Genomic DNA, 21,717 nt, shown 5'->3' with positions numbered 1-21,717 from the left:
TTTGTTTGTTCAGGTTCTTCAATGTACACATTCGGTAATATTTTTTTTTGTAATATAGTAACTAACAAAGGGATCCATACATATCTTAGATATTTATTTTAATTATTTTTCAGTTCGTAAAAGTTACATATATTAATAATGAATCTCTCTATTTTTTGTGATTAATTATGAAATCTATAAATTAGACTTGTATTATAAGTAATTCAAACATTGAAAAAAATTTAGAACTCACAGTTGAGATTTTTTTCTGTTTTTAAAACGAAAGCCATTTTTCTTCATCAATGACTAATTTAGCTGGAAAAACTAAAACGTTTTCACCTTTGCTAAGATTAAAACATGAATCAGAATTCAAATGGAATGAGGAGCATCAGAAAGCCATTGACCAAATCAAATAGGATTTGGCAAGTCCTCCTGTATTGATCCATCCAAGGCAAAATGAAAAACCATTAAGGATATATCTGGCTGCCTGTGAAGATTCCATCAGTAGTCTTCTTACTCAAGAAAATGAGGAAGGACATGAGCATGCTATATTCTATCTAAGTAGAATCCTGCATGACACACAGAAAAGGTATACCATGGCAGAAAAATGGTATTTGTGCTTATATGAGGCATTAATCAAGCTCATACATTATTTCACGGCCTTCATAGTAGAAGTAGTATCTCCAACAGATGTCATAAAATATATGATATCCCAACCTTTTGTAAAAAAGAAGGTTAAGAAAATGTAGCCTACATTTACTGCAATTCGACCTAATATATGTGCAACAAACGACAATATAAGGTCAAGCTCTAGCTGATTTCTTAGCAACCCATCCTTGATGTGACTTAGGAATCATTGATGCGGACATCCTTCCATGGGTCTTGTTCTTCGATGGATCCAACACCAAAGAAATAACACGAGCTGGAATATATGTTTTATCTCTTGATGGGATCTCAACTAAATTAGTAGTAACTCGAACGGGTCAATACACCAATAATAGAGATCTATATGAAGCGTTGTTGATTGAGTTGGAGTTGTTGCTAGTGTTGGGAGCTAAGAGAGCAAAGATATACGGAGATTCTCAGCTGGTCATTTATCAAATGACTAAAGAATTTAAATGTATATCATCAGTATCCTACGAGTGTGGAAAGAAAGCACATGAATTGTCTAAACAATTCAAGAAAATTACTTTCATACACATTCCTAGAGAAGAAAACAAATAGCAGATCAGTTATCCCAAATATCTTCTGCGAGAGAAGAGATACCTTCACAAAATGAAGATATCACTCTCAAAGAAAATATCCTAGATCCTCTTAAAAAAACTGATAAAGAAATATCAGAAAACATATTGGAAGTCTATAGAGTTTCAATATTAAGGGAGGAAAAAGAAATTCACCAATGGCAATATGATGCTCATCAAAACAACTTAAAAATGAGATGGTTGTTGCATGAACATGGTTTTTATTGGCCTAATATGAGAAAGGACTGTATAGATTATGCTAAAGGTTGTAAAACATGTCAGAAGTTTGGACCCATCAGAAACCAGCCTTATACCTGAAATACATTCTTAAACCTTGGCCTTTCAGAGGACGGGCAGTAGATGCCATAGGATAAATCAATCCTGCATCCTTTAAAAAGCATTCATACATCCTATTGGTGACTGATTACTTCACCCAATGGATGGAGGCCTAGACTTTAAATAAGATCAATACTCAAGTTGTAATAAATTTATAGGAAGAGAAAATCTTTACAAGATTTGGGATTCCATAAACTATAACCTCTGATCAAGTCACGATATTCAGGAACCTTGACTTATTGGATCATCTTAATCAATTTGGGATTACTAAGTTGCATTCAACACCTTACTTTACTCAAGCAAATAGTTAAGCCAATGCTACCAATAAAATCATAGTAAAAAGGGATCTCAAAGTTAATAGATAATAATCCAAGAAAATGGGACGAATTACTGCTATATGCCCTATGGGACTAGGGACCTCTAAAAGAGAAGCAATAAGATTTACTCCTTTTAACATAGTTTATAGACACACTCCAGTATTTCCTGCTGAGGTGAACGTAAGGTCATCTAGGGTAGCCCAACAAATGGGATTATGAGAAGACGACTATTCACAAGTAATGCATATTGAGATTATGGATGCTCTATAAGCTAAGGAAGAGGCTTTGCCAAAATGAGAATCCAAAAAGAAAAGGTTGCTAGGGCCTACAAAAAAAAAGTAGTGCCTAAAAACTTCCAGGAGAATGATGAAGTTTGGAAAATGTTTATGCCAGAAGCAACTTATAAAGATCCTCAACCAGGGAAATGGTCACCTAAGTGGCAATGTCCCTTTATCATTCATAAGAAAATGTCTAGAAATGCATACTTATTAAAAGATATAGATATCAACATAAAAGATGGAGCCTTGAATAGCAAATTTCTAAAGAAATATCATCCATCTATATGGGAACAACATGATCCTGTGTTGCAACAAAAACATGCAGAATTGTTTCAAACATCTAGGGATTATTAAGATTGCAACGTTAAAAATAATTGTATATATCTTTAACGTTCCAACATTGTCTAACAGCTGAACTAAGGTTTTAAATGGCTGACCAAGCATTACAGAGTTTCTCCTTGTGGAGGATCAAGCTTTATTGTACAAGCATGTCTTTGAACATCTCTTACCTCAAATTGGCAAGCTTGGTGCACCCTTGGTGTAGCTTCTTGTTGTGGATATTGATCTCCTTTTGTTGATCTCAACCAAGCGACTATATAGAGATTGTCTTTTCTCAGAAAGAGACTTCAACTTCTTATCAAAAGAACTCAAAGAATCTTGGATCTGTGTACTAAAGTTTTCAAAGGACTTGGCTTGAGCTTCTAAAGAAGCTTCCTCTTACATTGCTGGAGAAGAATGGTGTCCTTAACACAATCAAGGCAAGGTATCAAATACTCAAAGCCTTGAGAAATCAGGGATTCCAAAATATATTTAAGAGTCTGTCTAGAAGTCTGATCATAAGGATTTTGTATGAGGGTCAAGCAGAGGTCCCATATCTTGTCTTTTTGTTCTATATTATATGTTTAGAAGACTCATTATTAAAGGAATAATGAGTGGTAGCACATCAGATTGATTCCTCACAACGATGGATATATTAACATTAGCCTCTTTCCTTCCATCACAGTCTTTCATCACACTTGCTTCTTGAGTGCTTCCCTCTACATCATAAAGTACAAAATCCAAGTTAGCAAGAGAGTGAAGTATGGTTTTATGAAGATATGGATTCATATAGAGGAAGTCTAAAATGAATTCACGAGGAAAGAAAGGCAAACCAGTCCAGAAGAGGATTGTGAAGGTGATGATGAACTTTTGGACACAGAGGTATTTAAAAGTTCAGTATTGCTCCTCAAGGGTGTAACCTATAAAGGAATAACATTCTCTGGACCTTCACCTCTAGGAATAGAAGGGTTTGCTATGACGATTGTTGGAGTAACAGGAGAACTTGGAAATTCAACATCCAAAGGAGTTGACTAAGGGGATCTTCGTTAAAGTGATGGAGCAAGTCTTCATTAGCAAACTCCATGTTAAGATGCTCAATTTCTTCTAACTGGGGGGGCACCATGTCCTTCGAGAGAAGGGGCAACCATTGACTCCCGCTGGGAGGCAACATCACTTGTTAAGGAAGTGGGATGATTGATGATGAGTCCATTAACAAAATCATCTTCTGGATTAAATCTTGGGTCACCACTGTAGCAAAGTCAAGATCAGGATATGGCTTCTAAAAAGCAGGATCACTAGAATTCTTAGGCTCTTTCAAAGTAGAAGAACATGGAATTAAAACAGGTTAGCATTCCAAAGAATGAAACTTTTTACAAAAGAGAGTGAAAAAGGGTATCCATACTTGCTTTAACTCCAGAAAGTTTGATTTTGGGAAAGATTTGAGATATGGTCTTAGTATCATCCTGATCAGAAGAGATCTCATATTGTTGAATCTCAGAAGATGCTTCTAACTTAGGAAGTTTCCTATAAGAATGCCTCAAGGATTAGGAGCAGAAAGGAACCTATGATCTCTCTTTTTGGTAGCCTTCTGAACAAATTCAAATTGCTCCACTAATTCCTGGGATTGAGTGTCCTTAGATACAGAGAGATAATTATAATCTCTTTTCCTTGTAGCCCTCTTAAAAGGGTCAATTTGCTCCATTGGTCCCATGGTTCGAATGTCTTCCAGAGGATGGACATCCCCATAGGAAATCTCTTGATCATAGGCAGCGTCATATTCATCTTCTGAAGGAACGGGAAGGGGAACACGTTGGTCCACAATGGTCTAATATATCCAACCATATCTAGAGTCCACTTTCATTCCATCAGGGACTTTTAGCTTCTTCTTGCCAGCTTTTGCTTAAAAGCAAAAAAAGGCATAAGGAAGAATTAGTAATGTTCATTCCTCTTGAAAGTTACAAATAACTAAGGATAAAAATTACTTACAGCCTAAAAAGATTTGATCCTCAAAGTGCACCAAAGCGTCAAGACATTTTGAATCATATGGGAATACATGATCCTACCATATTTGGAAGCCTCGAACAGCTTTAGTGACCCATTTCCAAGGAGTGGTGGACATGAGAGTAAGGCTAAGAGTGTTGCTTCTAAGGGCTTTGCCTTCCTCAAAACGACCCCTTGACATCTAAGGATCAATGCGGGTCAGGAAATAAGGCATCACTCACATATGAATCAATCCAAATTGTCTAGCTACCAGCTGTGGGTTATAGGTTTTAAAGTAAGAGTACTCAGGTTCAACTGCTATAAAAACCCTGGATCTAAGGACACTACCCCAAAAGTTCCCACTATCTAAGGAACTAGAGTGAATGTCAAGGGACTGTAGCCAAGCAGGCATTGCATAAAGGCGCCAGGGGTCCTTTTCAACAGTAATGACTTGCTTACCTGGGATGATATTCCAGATGCCAGAATTGGCTGTAAAAACCAAGAAATACGAGAAGAGTAAACTTCGATGCCAAACCTCATTTGGAGATACAAGATTGAAGGTGACTTCATGATAACAACTACAATCTTCAAGTTTAGAGAGGAATGAAAGAGGATCAAAAGAAATGTTCTTCTCCTCTGAACCCTTAAATGCTTCAAAAGCAGAAGGAGGGTTAATTACCATCAGATTGAGTAGATATGTGGCCCCATCAAGTCAAAAGCCATAAGCGTCAAAATCCCTTATCAGTAGAGAATATAGAGGACTCGGAGGTCGAAATTCCAAAACCTTTGAAGCACTCCCTACTCCTAAAGAGACGTTTATAAAGTTGTGCCAATAGAACGAAAGTTAAAGCTACTTCCTCAGAAGTACAAGAGTTATTAACAACTAGAGATAGCCATAATGTTACAACTCCTCCAGCCCTGGACTTCATTAATATTTTTACTTTGAAAGCAAGCGTTAACAAAATATTTTAACTTTCTTAAATCCTTAAAATAACTCCTCTGACTTTCAAATTATCAACCTTTAAAGTAATAACGTATTTTAAAATTAAAACTAAATTATATACAAATATAAATATACATATATGAAAATGTATTTATAAAATCCATAAATTTACGGGCGATTACAGTCTACCCCTCTTAAAAGAACTTTCGTCCTGAAACTTGACACAAAAACTCCCGTATTTCAAAAAAATTTTGATATAAATTTTCATTTGAGAAATACTTGTGCTACTCATGTGCACACTTTAAAAACTTTAAAACTCACTTGCGTTACTCTTGAACATGTTTTCTATGCGAGAATCGATTTATTTTGCACCAACATGTGTAAATCTCCAAAATAAGCATAAAATCTCATAAAAATAGGTAAAAAGCGCGAAGTTCTATCGCATTCTACCCCCTTAAAGAAAATGAGTTACGCCCTCATAACTCACCTCAATGAACATTATGGATACTTCTTCTTCATTTCATCGTCGGCTTCCCACGTTGCCTCTTCAGACTCGTGGTTAGACCGACGTACTTTCAAGATATGGACATCCTTATTGTGTGTACTACGCACTTTTTTGTCAAGAATCTTCATAGGCCTTTCCTCATATGTGAGGCTACTATCAATGTAGATCCTCCCAGGCTCCTGAACATGACGGTCATCAGGGATATAATGCTTAAGTTGGGACATGTAAAACACATCATTCATCTTCTCAAACTCCATTGGCAACGACAACCTATAAGCTACATTGCTAAATCTTTCCAATATTCCATACGGGCCTACATATTTGGCATTCAACTTGCCCTTTTTCCCAAATGTCATGACACCCTTAGTTGGTCATACTTTCAAACACACACTTTATCACCTATTGCAAACTCCTCTTCTCGTCGCTTTAAATCGGCATAACTCTTTTGCATGTCTTGAGCAGCTTGAATTCCAGCCTGAATTAATTTGACATTTTTGACAGTCTCCTCAATAAACATTGTTCCAAGACTACATTCTCACTAAAATTATTCGAACAAATGGGAGTTATACAATTCTGTCCATATAGTGCCTCAAAAGGTGCCATCTTGATACTCGCATGATAGCAATTGTTATAGGAAATTCAATCAGGTCTAATTGGTCGTCCCAACTACCTTGGAAATCAATAGGGCACGCTCTCAACATATCCTCCATGGTTTGGTTAGTCCTCTCAGTATGACCATCAGTCATTGGGTGGTGAAAGGTTGTACTCATCTTTAAGGTTCTCCCAAGATTCAATTGGATCTTTTTTCAAAATTTTGAGAGGAATCTCGAATCACGATAAGATTATTTTATTTAAATTTTGGTGATTTATATTGTTAAATTTTTGAGATTATTTGTATATTTATTAGTTCCTTTTTTTATTCTATTTTCTTTGCCCAATTTATCTTTAGTATGTTGTATGTATTTATCTAGAGTTTGTTTGCGAGATATTGATATACGAATTAATTGTTAAGGCTTTTATAGTTCTTATGTGGATTCTAATTGTGATGGGTGATCAGTTAGTTAATCTCCACTTATTGTGGATGTTTGTTAATATATTTTGCAGTTGATTATTTTGTGTTATGGGAAATCAGAGAAATACTATTAGGCTTTTTGTTTGAGATGTTTTATTTTACTTTTAGTGACTACATTGAGTTTTTGAGGTAGTTTTGACTCTTTAAAGATACTTTGGATTATTTTAATTGGGTTTTATTTTTTATTTAGTTTAATTTTAGCCTTTGATTAGACTGAAATTTCCATTAGGCGATATTTTCCCCATCGTCATATATTTAAGAAAATGTTCTATTTTGTTTATGTTATGTTTATAAAAGGACGGAGTGTTACAATCACTATTAACATGGAAATACTTGGTTCCAATCAAATTTTGATTTAAAAAGGATTAAGAAAACTACAGTACATCATGATTCATTCATGAATAAAGCTGAACCAAACAAAACTCTTCCATATAAGCAACAATTGATTCAAAAGATGACTCGCATATGTGGATAGCAATAGTAGCCCAATCTAAGGAATCAACCTCATTTTCAACACAAAAAAAAGAAGCTACAACATTACCTGTGGTGTCAAAGAAAAAATATGCAAGGGTAAGGAAAGTTCATAGTAGCGATATTAGCAATTATGGAGAGCATAAAGATAAAAAAACAATCTTATCATAAATTTAAAGTAGCTCAAAATCAGTGATAAGTGGCTATAGAAATGTACAAAACCATTGCTAGGGCTAACCTGAAATTCAAATCGTAGGGGCCATTACAGTAGGTACACTGAGGAATGTTTGATGTTGATGAACTTCTGTATGACTCTGGCCATAATGGTTTACCATCACTTTCCCAAATCCCTTACAATAGTAAAAATAAAAACTAATTAGCCAGCCAAAATAGAGGATGTCCTCTGAAAAGTTTGATCACTATATATATAGTCCACCCTATCTCAAGTCTTAACTTCGTTGTCTTTCTTTTCTGAAGCCTTTCAATACAATTACTAGTACAAGATGCTGCTATTATCATTAACGCCTAACAATGGAACAAATCACAAAGAGAACACCACACATAAATAACTATTTAAATTTTATTTTGACAGCCTAGTCTATGTTGTGCGTCATTATGCTTTATTATTGAGGGGAAAAAAGAGCAAGACAAAAACCTAGCTCGAAAGATATTGGATATTTGGAACAAAAAGTCACAACCATGATTTAATAATAGTATTTTTCCCTGCCGTATAAACTAATTAGCAGGTACTATCATTGATACAATGACAATTCATGCTGCTAAAGCATCCATAAGGAGTAGAAATCTCAACCCAAAGACAAAAGGTTAATGTTGGGTCATTGGCAATACAAAAATGAGTATGCCACAATCTATCATTCCAGAACAAAAGCAGAGTGTTAATAAGGGTTAGGCTCGACTCAAGTTGCGTGTTTGTTGTGTTCAAACTTTCAACACGACACTCAACATTAACATAACACCACTCTATCATCTCCTCCATGAGTGCTGAGCAACACCCACATGAAACTTCCTTTATCATTTTGAAGACAAATGGATCATCCAATACCATGAATGAAAAGAAATTACTAGAGAAGAGTAAGATTTAATATCATGTGTTATTCGCATTTAAGGTGACCATCAGTTGGAGGATCTTAACCTTTAAAGGTCAATTTGTCAATATAGAGCTTTTGATGTTAAGATATTGGTGGTTAAGATAACACCACCTCATTGAAACAGAGTCAAGGTTGGTGCCGTATTTATGTGAGCGAAATTTGTGGTGCTTCAGATCAGTATCAGTGTGAGACAAAGGGCAATTGGTGGCCTTCACGGAACATAGTACACTAATAGAGAAGCTTCAAATCATCATGAACATAAAAAGAACCATTGATAATAATAATTTCCATCTAACCAACCTCTTTCCATCCTTGCTGAGGCAGATTTACCATCATGGAAAATAGAATTAGACAATTATTTGCAATCATCCTTATAATCTGAATGCTAGTGGAGATCTGCGTAAAAAAGGCCTAAAAACTGAGCACCCCCAACCTAACTGGTATTCCATGAAGATATAACTATAGAATTATGGAGAAATTTTGACCTGGTATTTCTTGGAGAAGTAGCACATGCTTCGACAACCACTACATAATTGATTTCCTTTCCATGTGCCACACCTGAACAAAGAGGACTACAACATGAAAATGTCAAAGACAAAGTCAAAGTGCAATGAAGAAATTAAAAAATATCAGCTTCTTCTTGATGAATGTAACAAAAAACCCGAAGAAACTTATGCTCCATACACAATCAATTAGTGAAATGTGTTTCATAAGGAACAAATATAATCAATAAAAAGTAAACATCAACTTTTCAATATTCTGGTATTTCTTGGAGAAGTAGCACACCATGCGACAACCACTACATAATTGATTTCCTTTCCATGTGCCACACCATGAACAAAGAGGAGAAACAACATGAAAATGTCAAAGACAAAGTCGAAGTGCAACGAAGAAATTAAAAAAATACCAGCTTCTTCTTGATGAATGTAACAGAAAACCCGAAGAAACTTATGCTCCATACACAATCAATTAGTGAAATGTGTTTCATAAGGAAAAATATAACCAATAAAAAGTAAACATCAACTTTTCAATATTCAACTACAACTGCTTGTGAGTGACTAGTACTCCGATTTGATGATGTTTCTTCAATTTGTAGAAAGAATTTAAGAGAGGCAGCTGCCAATGAAAGACTTTCACACTTCAACAAAGTAAAACACGAAATGTCAAAATGTTATTTAAAGAGTTCCAAAAGCATGTAACAAAATGAACACAACAAAGTACCTTCGAGACTTCGCCTCATTAGGCTTTTTCTGTTGTTCATGTTGATATTTACGGAGACAAGTCATTGATGGACACATAAAAACATAAATCATTCCAAGTTGAGAAGATTCATCATCATAAACCTGAAGATCAACAAGCAGGCGAGTCGAATATAAACATAAGAGAGCTTTACACTGAAATAATCGACAGTGACATAATTATCATCAGCTCCACTTGGATATTCCATCATACCCCAATTAAGCAAAAAGCTTTCAAGATGTATACATGTGGTGAAGCAATTCGAACGATATGGGAAACTGAAACTAGTATACCTGATTAAAAAATTAGTGAAAGTATTGGGTCAGACCGTCAAAACGCACGGGTTTTTTTTTCATATTTGTTTATTTTTTAAAAAAACATTTAACGGATATTAGGTTATATCTTTTTACGAGTTTGAAACTGTTTTTTCATATCTGCTTGATTCTCGCTAGTTTTAAAACTGATTCTTCTAATATTAATTCCTGATTATTTCTAGAATTTTTCTACTTCTCTGCTGTTGAAATTTAGCTTGTTTTTTTGTTCGTAATTCATTAATGTTGCATCGCCAATATGGTGAAGAGGATCAGAGATGATGATTCTAGGTATAATTTGGTTTGATTTTTGCTGCAAAATTTTTGTTTTTTTTTTCAAATTCTTAGTGTTTTGTTGTTGTAATTGTAATGTATCCCGAAGTCGAAGAAGGTGAAGACTGTCGCATCTTCAGGAAAACTTTTGGTTGTGTCTACTGTTGGGAAGAAGAAAGAGAAAGATGGTGATTATGATCCAAGGTATATTTCAAGTTCTTAGTGTACTTGAGATATTTATTTTGTTTTTTTCTAGTTTTGGACGTTTTCGGTTGATTATTGTATTTATTTCATGTTGTTAGGGTTTGTGTTTCAGTTGATTATTGTATTTATTTCATGTTGTTAGGGTTTGTGTTTCAGTTGATGTTGTTTTTATTTCATTTACATACTTTGCTCCTTTTTGGTGTGTTTTAATTGTTGTTTTGTATTATTCACATATGTTTTCAGTTGATGTTGTTTTTCAGTTGATATTTATATTCTTTCAGTTGATTATAGTATTCTTTCAGTTGCTTCTTGTATTTTTTCAGTTGATGTTGTTTTTTAGTTGATATTTATATTCTTTCAGTTGATTCTAGTATTCTTTCAATTGCTTCTTGTACTTTTTCAGTTAATGTTATTTTTCTTTCATTTAGACATTTCTACCTTTCATTTGGTGTTTTTGATTTGCTTTTCTTTATTTTTTTGTAAAATAAAGATGTGTAAATGAAAAATAAAGAAGTGTAACTGAAACAATGTAAATTCTAACTGAACATTTTTAGTCTAATTGGAATACAATGAAATGAAAGAATCATTATACTAAATGAAATAATAAGAAGTCTAACTGAAAAATATAGAAGTCTAACTTAAACAATGTAAATGATAACTGAAATATTTTAGTCTTATTGGGAATAGAATGAAATGAAAGAATCATTATATTAAATGAAATAAGAAGAAAATCAACTGAAAAATGAAGAAGTTTAACTGAAAAATAAAGAAGTGTAACTGAAACAATGTAAATGTTAACTGAAATTTTTGTCTTATTGGAATAGAATGAAATAAGAATCATTATACTAAATAAATAATAAGAAGACTAACTAAAAATAAAGAAGTCTAACTGAAACAATGTAAATTCTAAATGAAAATTTTAAGTGTAATTGGAATAGAATGAAATGAAAGAATCATTATACCAACTGAAAAATAAAGAAGTCTAACTGAAAAATAAAGAAGTCTAACTGAAACAATGTACATTCTAACTGAAAATTTTAAGTGTAATTGAAATAGAATGAAATGAAAGAATCATTATACTAAATGAAATAATAAGGACTAGCTGATAAACAAACAAGTCTAAATGAAGCACAATAAAGACTAGCTGAAAAACAAAGAAGTCACTCTGAAGGACTGAAAGACTAAAAACAAACAAGTCTAACGGACGCACTATATAAACTAGCTGAAAAACAAACAAGTCTAACTGGAGCACTACATAGACTACCTGAAAAATAAACAAGGCTAACCGAAGTACTATAAAGACTAGCTGAAAAATAAACAAATCTAACTGAAGTACAATAAAGACTAGCTAAAAAACAAACAAGTCACTCTGAAGGACTGTACAGACTAGCTGAAAAAAAAACAAGTCTAACTGAAGCACAATAAAGACTAGCTGAAAAACAAACAATAAAGACTAGAGAAATGAGGAAATAAAGATTTGGATGCTGGGGTTCGTGCAGATGGAGAGAAAGGAGGAAGTAAGAATACAAAGACCAACTGAAAACTGTGATACTCTAAAGGAAATAATATCTTATAAATACCAGCTGAAATATTGTTTCAGTTTGTAAAAATATGAAAACGAACTGAAAAATAAATAAGGCTAACTGAAGTACTATAAAGACTAGCTGAAAAATACACAAGTCTAACTGAAGCATTATAAAGACTAGCTGAAACATAAACAAGTCTAATTGAAATAATAAAAAGACCAACTGAAAACTGTGACACTCTAACTGAAATAATATTAATACCAACTGAATATCATATAAATTCCAAATGGAACTTTTTCTATTTATTTTTTATTTTTTTTTTTGTTTTTGAATGAAGATGTTGAGAAAGAACAACCAAAGGAAAATGATACGAAAACGAGGAATGCTAATGATGATCAACTTAAAGGGCTAAGGATAAGGATAAGGATAAGGATTAGGATAAGAGTTCTACACATATCCCTCCTCGCACCGCTGGTGTTGAGCTTGTTGATCTTTGTACTCATACTCCTCCTCCCATTGTTGAAGTTGTTGAGAACATATATAGTAGAAAGTCTTGGAGAGTTGATTCTTCTGGTAAAAGGAAAAAGATACCTGATTTCGGTGGCCCTTCATTCCAACTATTAACTCCGAGTCCTGTTGTTGAGGATGTTGGATTTGCAGACAGTACAGAGAGTGGTGAGGGTGTTGGAAGTTCAATTCCAATGATCACTCCAGTTAATGTAAAATATCCTCGAGTAAGTATAGTTTTTGTTTGTGTGTTTGTGTTTTAATTTGTTTATTTTTCTGTTTCAGTTAGTGTATGTTTCTTCTCATTTAGTATTTCTTTCTATTTCAGTTAGTGTATGTTTCTTGTCAGGTAGTATTAGTTTATGTTTCATTTAGTGTATGTTTGTTGTCAGTTAGTGTTTGTTTCTTGTCAGTTAGTATCAGTTTATGTTTCAGTTAGTGTAAGTTTCATGTCAGTTAGTGTTTGTTTCTTGTCATTTAGTGTGTGTTTCTTGTCAGTTAGTAATAGTTTTTTTTCATTTAGTTTGTGTTTGTTGTCAGTTAGTATATATGTTTGTGTTTCAGTTAGTGTATGTTTCTTGTCAGTTAGTAATAGTTTTTTTTTCATTTAGTTTGTGTTTCTTGTATGTTAGTATCTGTTTGTGTTTTAGTTAGTGTATGTTTCTTGTCAGGTAGTATTAGTTTATGTTTCAGTTAGTGTATGTTTCATATTTTAATACAATGCAGGGTGATGGCTCTTATTCTTCTCTTGATCAATCATCATACAAATCATACATACCTCGGAAACATTCAAAGTCAAAAATTCCTTCAACACCTGAATTATTGAAGGGGTGGGACTATGACCATACTTCGAGAAATCTGAGAAAGTTTTGCGAGTTAAGGTACCAGGTGATGATTATGATGATGAAGGTTTGAATGAGCTCATTGACAGGATTGCAAGTCAAGGAGTTGATTCTGACAAGCCAAAAAAAGAAGAGGATGGGAAGGAAGTTGGTGTTGTGTTCTTCTTCTACACCTGGTTTGCAGGCTATCCCTGTCATTAATCATGGCATAATATATTGTGTCGAAGCTTGCAACAATATAACAAGTACCTGAATGATTTGTCTCCTGAGGAGATGTTGCTGGTTGATTATCTATTCTACAATGAGTTTGATGATCTTTCAATCATGTCATTGGATATAGATTCTGAAGATATAAAGACGAGAAATCATATTATGCAAAGTGATCTACAAAGTGATCTCATTGTGGACTTTGAGAATCCTCATAGCAACTACTCGGTTCAGTTGTACAAGTTTGACTTTGTTAGCATGCCTCGTCAAGGTTGGTTGACTAGTGGAGTTATTGACGGATGTGCATGCATGTTTAATAGGCAAGAAGAGGAATCACCTTCTGCAACGAGGAGATTCTGGTTTAATTTGATGCCTTTTGTAAGTGTTTAGTGTTGTTGCTTAGTTTTATTTTCATTTTGTTTTATACGTCTTTTTTCATTTGGTCATATTATTTTTTCAGTTGGTCATCTTTTTTTTTTTCAGTTTGTCATATTCTGTTTTCAGTTGGTTATTTAGTATTTGTTTTCTTTTGTTTCAGAATTATATCAATTGGAAGTGTGTTGAGAAGGTAAAAAAAGGTTCAACTTGATAGTGAAATTGCTGAAAATGAGATTATTTGAAGCTGGTTGAAAGAATGGGAAGAGAAGAAGAAAAAGTTGGTTACAAAAGATGATGATTTATTCTTCAATAAATGTAAGGAAGCTATATCTTCATGGGTGAAATCATTTCCAAGGAATGATATTCGAGAAGCGGAACTGGTTAGTTGTATTGTATTATTGTTAACCATTTTTTTATTCCCTTTTGATTTTACTTAGTATTAGTTTATGTTTTATTTAGTGTATGTTTGTTGTCAGTTAGTGTATGTTTCATGTCAGGTAGTATAAGTTTATGTTTCATTTGGTGTATGTTTTTTGTCAGTTAGTGTATGTTACTTGTCAGTTACTATCAGTTTATGTTTAGGTTAGTATATGTTTTTATTTCAGTTAGTGTATGTTTCTAGTTCAGTTAGTGTATATAAATCATTTGGATTAATTTATATTTCAGTCAGTGTTTCAATCTTTCAGTTAGTGTATTTTTTTGTTTCAGCTAGTGTTTTTAGTATTTCATTTAGTTCTTTGTTCTCTGTCAGGTAGACTTATTGCTTTTGTATCTTATGTGTATTTTCCAGATTTTTGTTCCTGTTCACAAGGATGATCATTATACTATTTTGGTGCTAAATAAGAAAGCTAAAAAGATTGAAAACATTGACAATCGTACAGACATGAAGGATATTGATAAATATATTCATGAGGGATTTAACGGTCTTACATACTTTGTACGTACCCTTTTGTGATCGGATTTTTTTTTATTCCATTTTATCACTTGTTTTTTAATTGTTCTTTACTTTTTTTCATCTTCAAATGCAGTGTCGTGCTTTTGATGCTTTTATACAAGGTAATATGAGATGTCGTGATTTTGATCATCTCCAACATTGGGGGACAACGACTCTTTATTTCCCTTGGAGAAGGAAGGACAACAATTATGATTGTGGTGTGTATGCAATCAAGTGTATGGAGCTGTATGATGGTCAAAATGCTAACCAGTTTCCACTTGTTGACTAAAAAGGGTATGATAACTTTATTCTTTTTAGGTAGAATTTTTACTTGTTAGATTTCTGTTTTTGAAACTTTTTTAATAGAAAAGGGCATGATAACCAGTTAGTGAAGCACTTTAAAGACTAGCTGAAAAAAAAAGAAGTCTAACTGAATCACTATAAACACTAGCTTATAAAAAAACAAGTCTAACTGAAGCACTATAAAGACTAGCTGAAAAATAAACAAGTCTAACTGAAGCACAATAAAGACTAGCTGAAAAACAATCAAGTCTAACTGAAACACAATCATTACTAGCTGAAAGACAAACAAGTCTAACTGAAGCACTATAAAGACTAGCTGAAAAACACGCTAGTCTAACTGAAGCACCATAAATAGTAGCTTATAAAAAAAACAAGTCTAACTGAAGCACTATAAAGACTAGTTGATGTTGTTGCTTGTTTTCAGTTAGTCTTATTTTTTACTTGTTAGATTTCTGTTTTTTAAAATTTTTTAATAGTGTTGATTTTATTATTTTTCAGACAGCCACCAAAAACCTTGAGCGGTGCAGGCTTGCACTTCGTCTTATGGAGCATCCTTTAAACAAACTGAGAGACAAAGTGAAGCATGATTGTTATGTTTGGTCAGCAAACAAGCCTCAACTTATGGAAAGATAGAAGTTCAGGAAGGAAAAAGAGGTTGTTCTAGATAAATTAGCATTTAATCGATCAAAGAGGACAAATAGAAAAGAAGCACGAGTTTTACAGCAAAGGAGGGAGCACGAGGAGGTAGTCAAAGACGTGTTGAATTATCACTTTGAAGACAAAATCAAATTAGACCAATTGTTGAATTTTCGTTATTCTTAGTTGCCAAACTGTATTTTTTTATTGTAATGTACAGTAGAAATAACACACAACTAAATTTTGTAATGTACAGTTGAAATAACACACAACTTATTTCATATTTTTTATTTTTAGAATTGTACATTTACACTTTCTTTGAATGTAATATATTTGTGTAAATGAAATTGTTTGAGAATTAACTGGAAAAATACAATCACCACCTGAAAAATGAAAAATCTAACTCATAATGATAAGTCTATGACATATATTTGTAAATATAAATTTTAAGTCTAATTGAAGCACTGTAAAGACTAGCTGAAAAATAAACAAGTCTAACTGAACCACAATAAAGACTAGCTGAAATATAAACAAGTCTAACTGAAGGACGATAAAGACTAGCTTATAAAAAAAACAAGTCTAACTGAAGCACTATAAAGACTAGCTGAAAAATAAACAAGTTTAACTAAAGCACAATTAATACTAGCTGAAAAATAAAAAAGTTTAACTGAAGCACAATCAATAGTAGCTGAAAAAAAAACAAGTCTAACTGAAGCAGTATAAAGATTAGCTGAAAAATAAACAAGTTTAACTGAAGCACAATTAATACTAGCTGAAAAATAAACAAGTCTAACTGAAGCAGAATTAATATAAGCTGAAAAATAAACAAGTCTAACTGAAGCAGTATAAAGATTAGCTGAAAAATAAACAAGTTTAACTGAAGCACAATTAATATAAGCTCAAAAATAAACAAGTCTAACTGAAGCACTATAAACGCTAGCTGAAAAATAAACAAGTGTAAATTTGAATACAATTACTGACTGGAATACAATTGAAAACTAATATTATTTTTACACTATTCAACTTCAGGTACATTTGGGGTTTTTTGTTCCATATTCATTCGGATGCCTTGTCTTCATTTTACGCTTCTCAAAATGTCCTTTTACTCTCTTGTTTCCCTTTGGGGGTCTTCCTTTTGTCTTTATCAACTCAGGATTTTCAACTGTCTGTCTTCGTAGTTCTTCGTCTTCGATTTCTTGTTGTTTTTGTTGATCCATCTTGAAAACTTCTCACTAGTAGAAAAAAGGCTACTTGCTGCGGTTAAAAAACGCCCTATTGCTGCGGAATAGGGCGCGCAGCAATTAAGGGCGCAGCAATAGGTATTAATAATATTGCTGCGGTTTCAAACCGCAGCAATATAACGTAATATTGCTGCGGTTTTAATGACCAAATCGCAGCAAGATGCATTTTTTTAATATTAAAAAAGTACACATATTGCTGCGGTTTTGGGCCCAAAACCGCAGCAATAGGTACATTTTTTCAAAAAAAAAAATTTTTTTTTTAAAATTAAAATTTTCAATGTTAAAAGTACTTAAAATGCAATAAAAACTAAAAGTAACTAAAACATTATATCAGATCAACCAGCTAAAATACTACTAATAACATTTACCGCTGCATAAATGCATAAGCATAATCTAAACAAAGGTTACTCAAGACAACTCGTATTTCAACCAAAATAAATCGAAAATACAGAATCATAGGTCCTTAATGGTTCATAAACATACACATCTTTTACTCGTATTTCACTGTATTAAATCATCCTAAAAAATACATAAAATAAAAATACATAAAATAAAAATACATAAAATAAAAATTCAGAAAATAAAAATACAGAAAATAAAAATACAGAAATATAAAAATACAGAAAAATAAAAATAAAAACAACCACCGCGGATATTAAACCACCGCTATCACCACCGTGCGGATCATCGACGAGAAAAACTGAAAGACGAGAAGCAATTTAGCAACTCACGAACCATCAATCACGAACAGATCTAAAAAAAAAAACGAAAAAATAAGAACCACCACTCACGAACAGATCTAAAAAAAAAAAAGAGAAACCACTCACGAACAGACCTCAAAAAAACGAGAAACCACTCACGAACCAACGAAAAAAAAAACGACGACGGAGTATTGAGCCGACGAAACCAAAAACCAGTCTTCGAGCTGACGAGAAACCAGTCTTCGAGCCGACGAGAAACCAGTCTTCGAGCCGACGAGACCAAAAACCAATCTTCGAGTGTTGAATGGTCGACGAAGATAGATCTGAAAGGAGGAAGAACGACCAACTAAGACTGATGAAGAGCGGTGACGACGAAGATGCACGGTTGATGGAGAGCAACGACGAACGACGAAGAAGGACGAAGAATGGCCGCAGGAGTGAGTGATTGAGGAGAGGAGAGAGGTCAGATTTGTTTTTTGGTTTAGGGTTTAGTGAGGGAGGCGCATGCGTGAAGTGAGGGAGTGAGGGAGTGAGGAAGTAAAGGAGGCGTGAAGTGAGGGAGTGAGGGAGGCGTGAAGTGAGGGAGGGAGTATAGGGTTTGGTTTGGGGCGAAATGTCGTGAAGCAGTGACTAAGTGAGAGAGTGTGAGTATATATATGTGAGGAGCAATATCACCGCAGCAAACAACAAATATATTGATGCGGTCCTACGTGGAAACCGCAGCAATATTAGTTGTTCAAGGTCCCACTTTATTTTAAAAAGTATTCGTTAGACAATATTGCTGCGGTTTTGGGCGGGAACCGCAGCAATATTGTCAATTTTTATTTTTTCTTTTTCTTTTGCGTGTTATATTGCTGCGTATAGGTAAAAACGCAGCAATATCACCGCAACAAATAGCATTTATTCTACTAGTGTCTTTTACCAATTTCTATAATTCCTTCAACGACTTGTCACATAATTTTCTGGCATCCTCATTTGATTGACATATTGACACTAGGTTGTAGAAATTCTTAGTTATTGCATGCCTCCATGGTGTCCATAACAGTGCATTTTGGTTTTGGTCCTTGTCTGTTGTAATAAATGTTTCTTAGTCAATTATTTCATTTGACTAACTAATTTTTTCAGATATCTGATAAATTGTTTTAGGTGGTGTCTTAATTGTTTCAGTTAGTTAAGTGTTAAACCCCACACCCCTAACCCCCCACCACCAAAATCCCCCTTCCCACACACAAACAAAACCCCCAATTAATTTTCTGTTAGTAACATTAATGGATCAGTTAGTTATACTAATTTTTCAGCTGGAGCCTTTTTTTCAGTTGACTACGTAAATGTTACAGGTGATCTGTAAATTGTTTCAGTTGGAGTCTTCATTTTTTCAGTTAGTTGCATTAATTTGTCAGTTAGTCATATTGATTTATTTCACTAATCTTGAACATTCTCCCATACTGCTGACTTTGCAAGTCTTGTCCATCTCTTAAGGATATATTGTTCAGGGATTTGAAATATGCTGAACATGACCATGACCCTTATGATGTGAAAGCAAAGCATCCCCGTCTCTGTGAAGCATTGACATGAGCACACTAATTCTGTTATAGCCTCATCGTATGCTACCGTATGTGAATTCCTGAAATCTCCTTCTTGTGAGACTTCAAACAACTTCAGCTCTGAGTTTTCTGTTGCAAATGCTCGTAAAAAGGATGCCATTGCCCACTCATACTCTGTTTCAAAGTCATTATACAGTGCTAGTGTGTATACATCAGCTGCATGTTTCAGAAGCTTTGATTTGGATTTGACAGCTTTGGGACGTTCGATTCTGTTCCGGAAGTTGTCACTAGTTTCATTGCTTCTCCATCTCTTCACTGTTTGCTCAAATATATGATAGAATTCAAACAAGTTTGTTGTTGCTTTTGCATTGAATGATATTCCCTTGTTTGTGACTTCACTTCTTTGTGATGATAAGATTCCAGCTGAAAACATTTCCCTATTTAACGCGGTGCACCACTTGTGTCTCTGATCATATACTTGATCGAACCATTCTTTTTTCTCGTGTCCATACATTTCCATCATTTTCGCCCACAATTCTTCAAACCCTGATTCATTTTGACACCCCATCAAGTAGTTCTTGAACATGTTCTTGAAGTCTTCATTGGTCTTGAGGGATCCGAAGTGGCTTACAAAGTTCTTTTCTATATGCCAAAGGCAAAGCCTATGTCTTGAATTTGGGAAAAGCTGTTTTGAGATAGTACATATTATGCTACAAATCATTTTCATTTGAATGCTTGTGAATCTAATTGAAAGAGTAAAGAAATAATATGAAGACCAATTGAAAAATAAAGAAGTCTAACTGAAACAGTGTAAATGCTAACTGATAATTTCATTAGACTAAATGAAGTAATATGAAGCCCAACAAAAAATAAATAAGTCTAACTGAAACAATGTAAATGTTAACTGCAAATTTTTAGTCTAATTGGAATAGAATGAAATGAAAGAATCATTATACTAACTGAAATCATATGAAGACGAACTCAAAACTAAATCAGTCTAACTGAAAACTAAATAAGTCTAACTGAAAAATAAATAAGTCTAACTGAGAACATAATAAGTCTAACTGAAAACTAAATATGTCTAACTGAAAACTAAATAAGTCTAGCTGAAAACTAAATAAGTCTAACTGAAAACTAAATAAGTCTAACTGAAACTTAAATACGTCTAACTGAAATAGTGTAAATGCTAACTGAAAAATTTATACCTTTTCAATTGCATTGCCCATGGCCTTATCTTGATCAGTGAAAATTGTCTTTGGCTCTTGTTGGCACATTGTTTTCTTGAATGATTCTAGTAGCCATTCAAAGCTCTCTTCCTTTTCATTAGTTATGAAAGTGCATGCAGACATTGTTGTTTTCCAATGGCAGTTTATGCCAACAAATGGTGCGCATATCTGTCCATATTTATTTGTCCTATAAGTGGTCTCGAATATCATAACATCTCCATATGCTTTAAAGTCCTCCAACATTATGGAATCTCGCCAAAAGTAGCTGACAATGTTGTTATGTTCCCCAAATTTCAGCCTATAGAAGAATGCAGGATCATCATCCGATCTTTGCTGAAATATGTCCAACACACTCTGCATATCCTTTCCTTCAACCAATCTTGTTCTGTACTGTGTGATATAATTTAGATGGTCCCTTTTTGTGTGGCCCGCTACTTCCTCTGATCCAGCCTCATGACACAAAAAAGTTGTATGCATGCATTGGCTTTATGCTAGATTCAACCATTGTTTCTATTAGTTGGCCTTTTTGTTCAGTTATCTTCCTTTCTGATTTCAGATGATGTATTGTTGTATTACAAACTCATGGTTGTGCTGCAACTCATGAGCTACAACAACAAAGTCTTGGCCAGGTTTTTCTTGCTTAAATCTGACCATGGCTTAGCATGCTGTTCTTGTCTCATTGACTACCCATTCTTTTCTTTTCTTGGTTGGCTCCTCAACATCTGGTATCTGAACATGATCTTGTTGTGTGTCTTGTTCTTTTTGTTCTCTTATTTTGTTTGTTGATTTTGAGGCTCCTTCCTTTGAGCAAACCAAGTAGAATTCGTATATAGAATTATCAATTCTCCTCCTCCTTAGAGTTTGTTTCCTAATACTAAATCCTAATGCTCTTGAGTGGGCTTTATACAAGTTGTAACCATCTTTGAGATCTGTAACATGTCTCCCTATTAAACTGCTATTGATATTCTCGTCATTGATGTACTTGAGATATATGCATGTTCAGCTGTTGATTTCATTGACAAAAAATGAGAATACTAACTGAAAGAACAGAAGGACTAATTGAAAACTAAACAAGTGTAGCTGAAAATAATTGTAA

Source organism: Beta vulgaris, chromosome 9 (genome assembly GCF_026745355.1).
Source record: "Beta vulgaris subsp. vulgaris cultivar EL10 chromosome 9, EL10.2, whole genome shotgun sequence".
Taxonomy (NCBI): Eukaryota; Viridiplantae; Streptophyta; class Magnoliopsida; order Caryophyllales; family Amaranthaceae; genus Beta; species Beta vulgaris.
The sequence above is the reverse complement of the archived record's forward strand: the minus strand, read 5'-3'. Positions refer to the sequence as shown.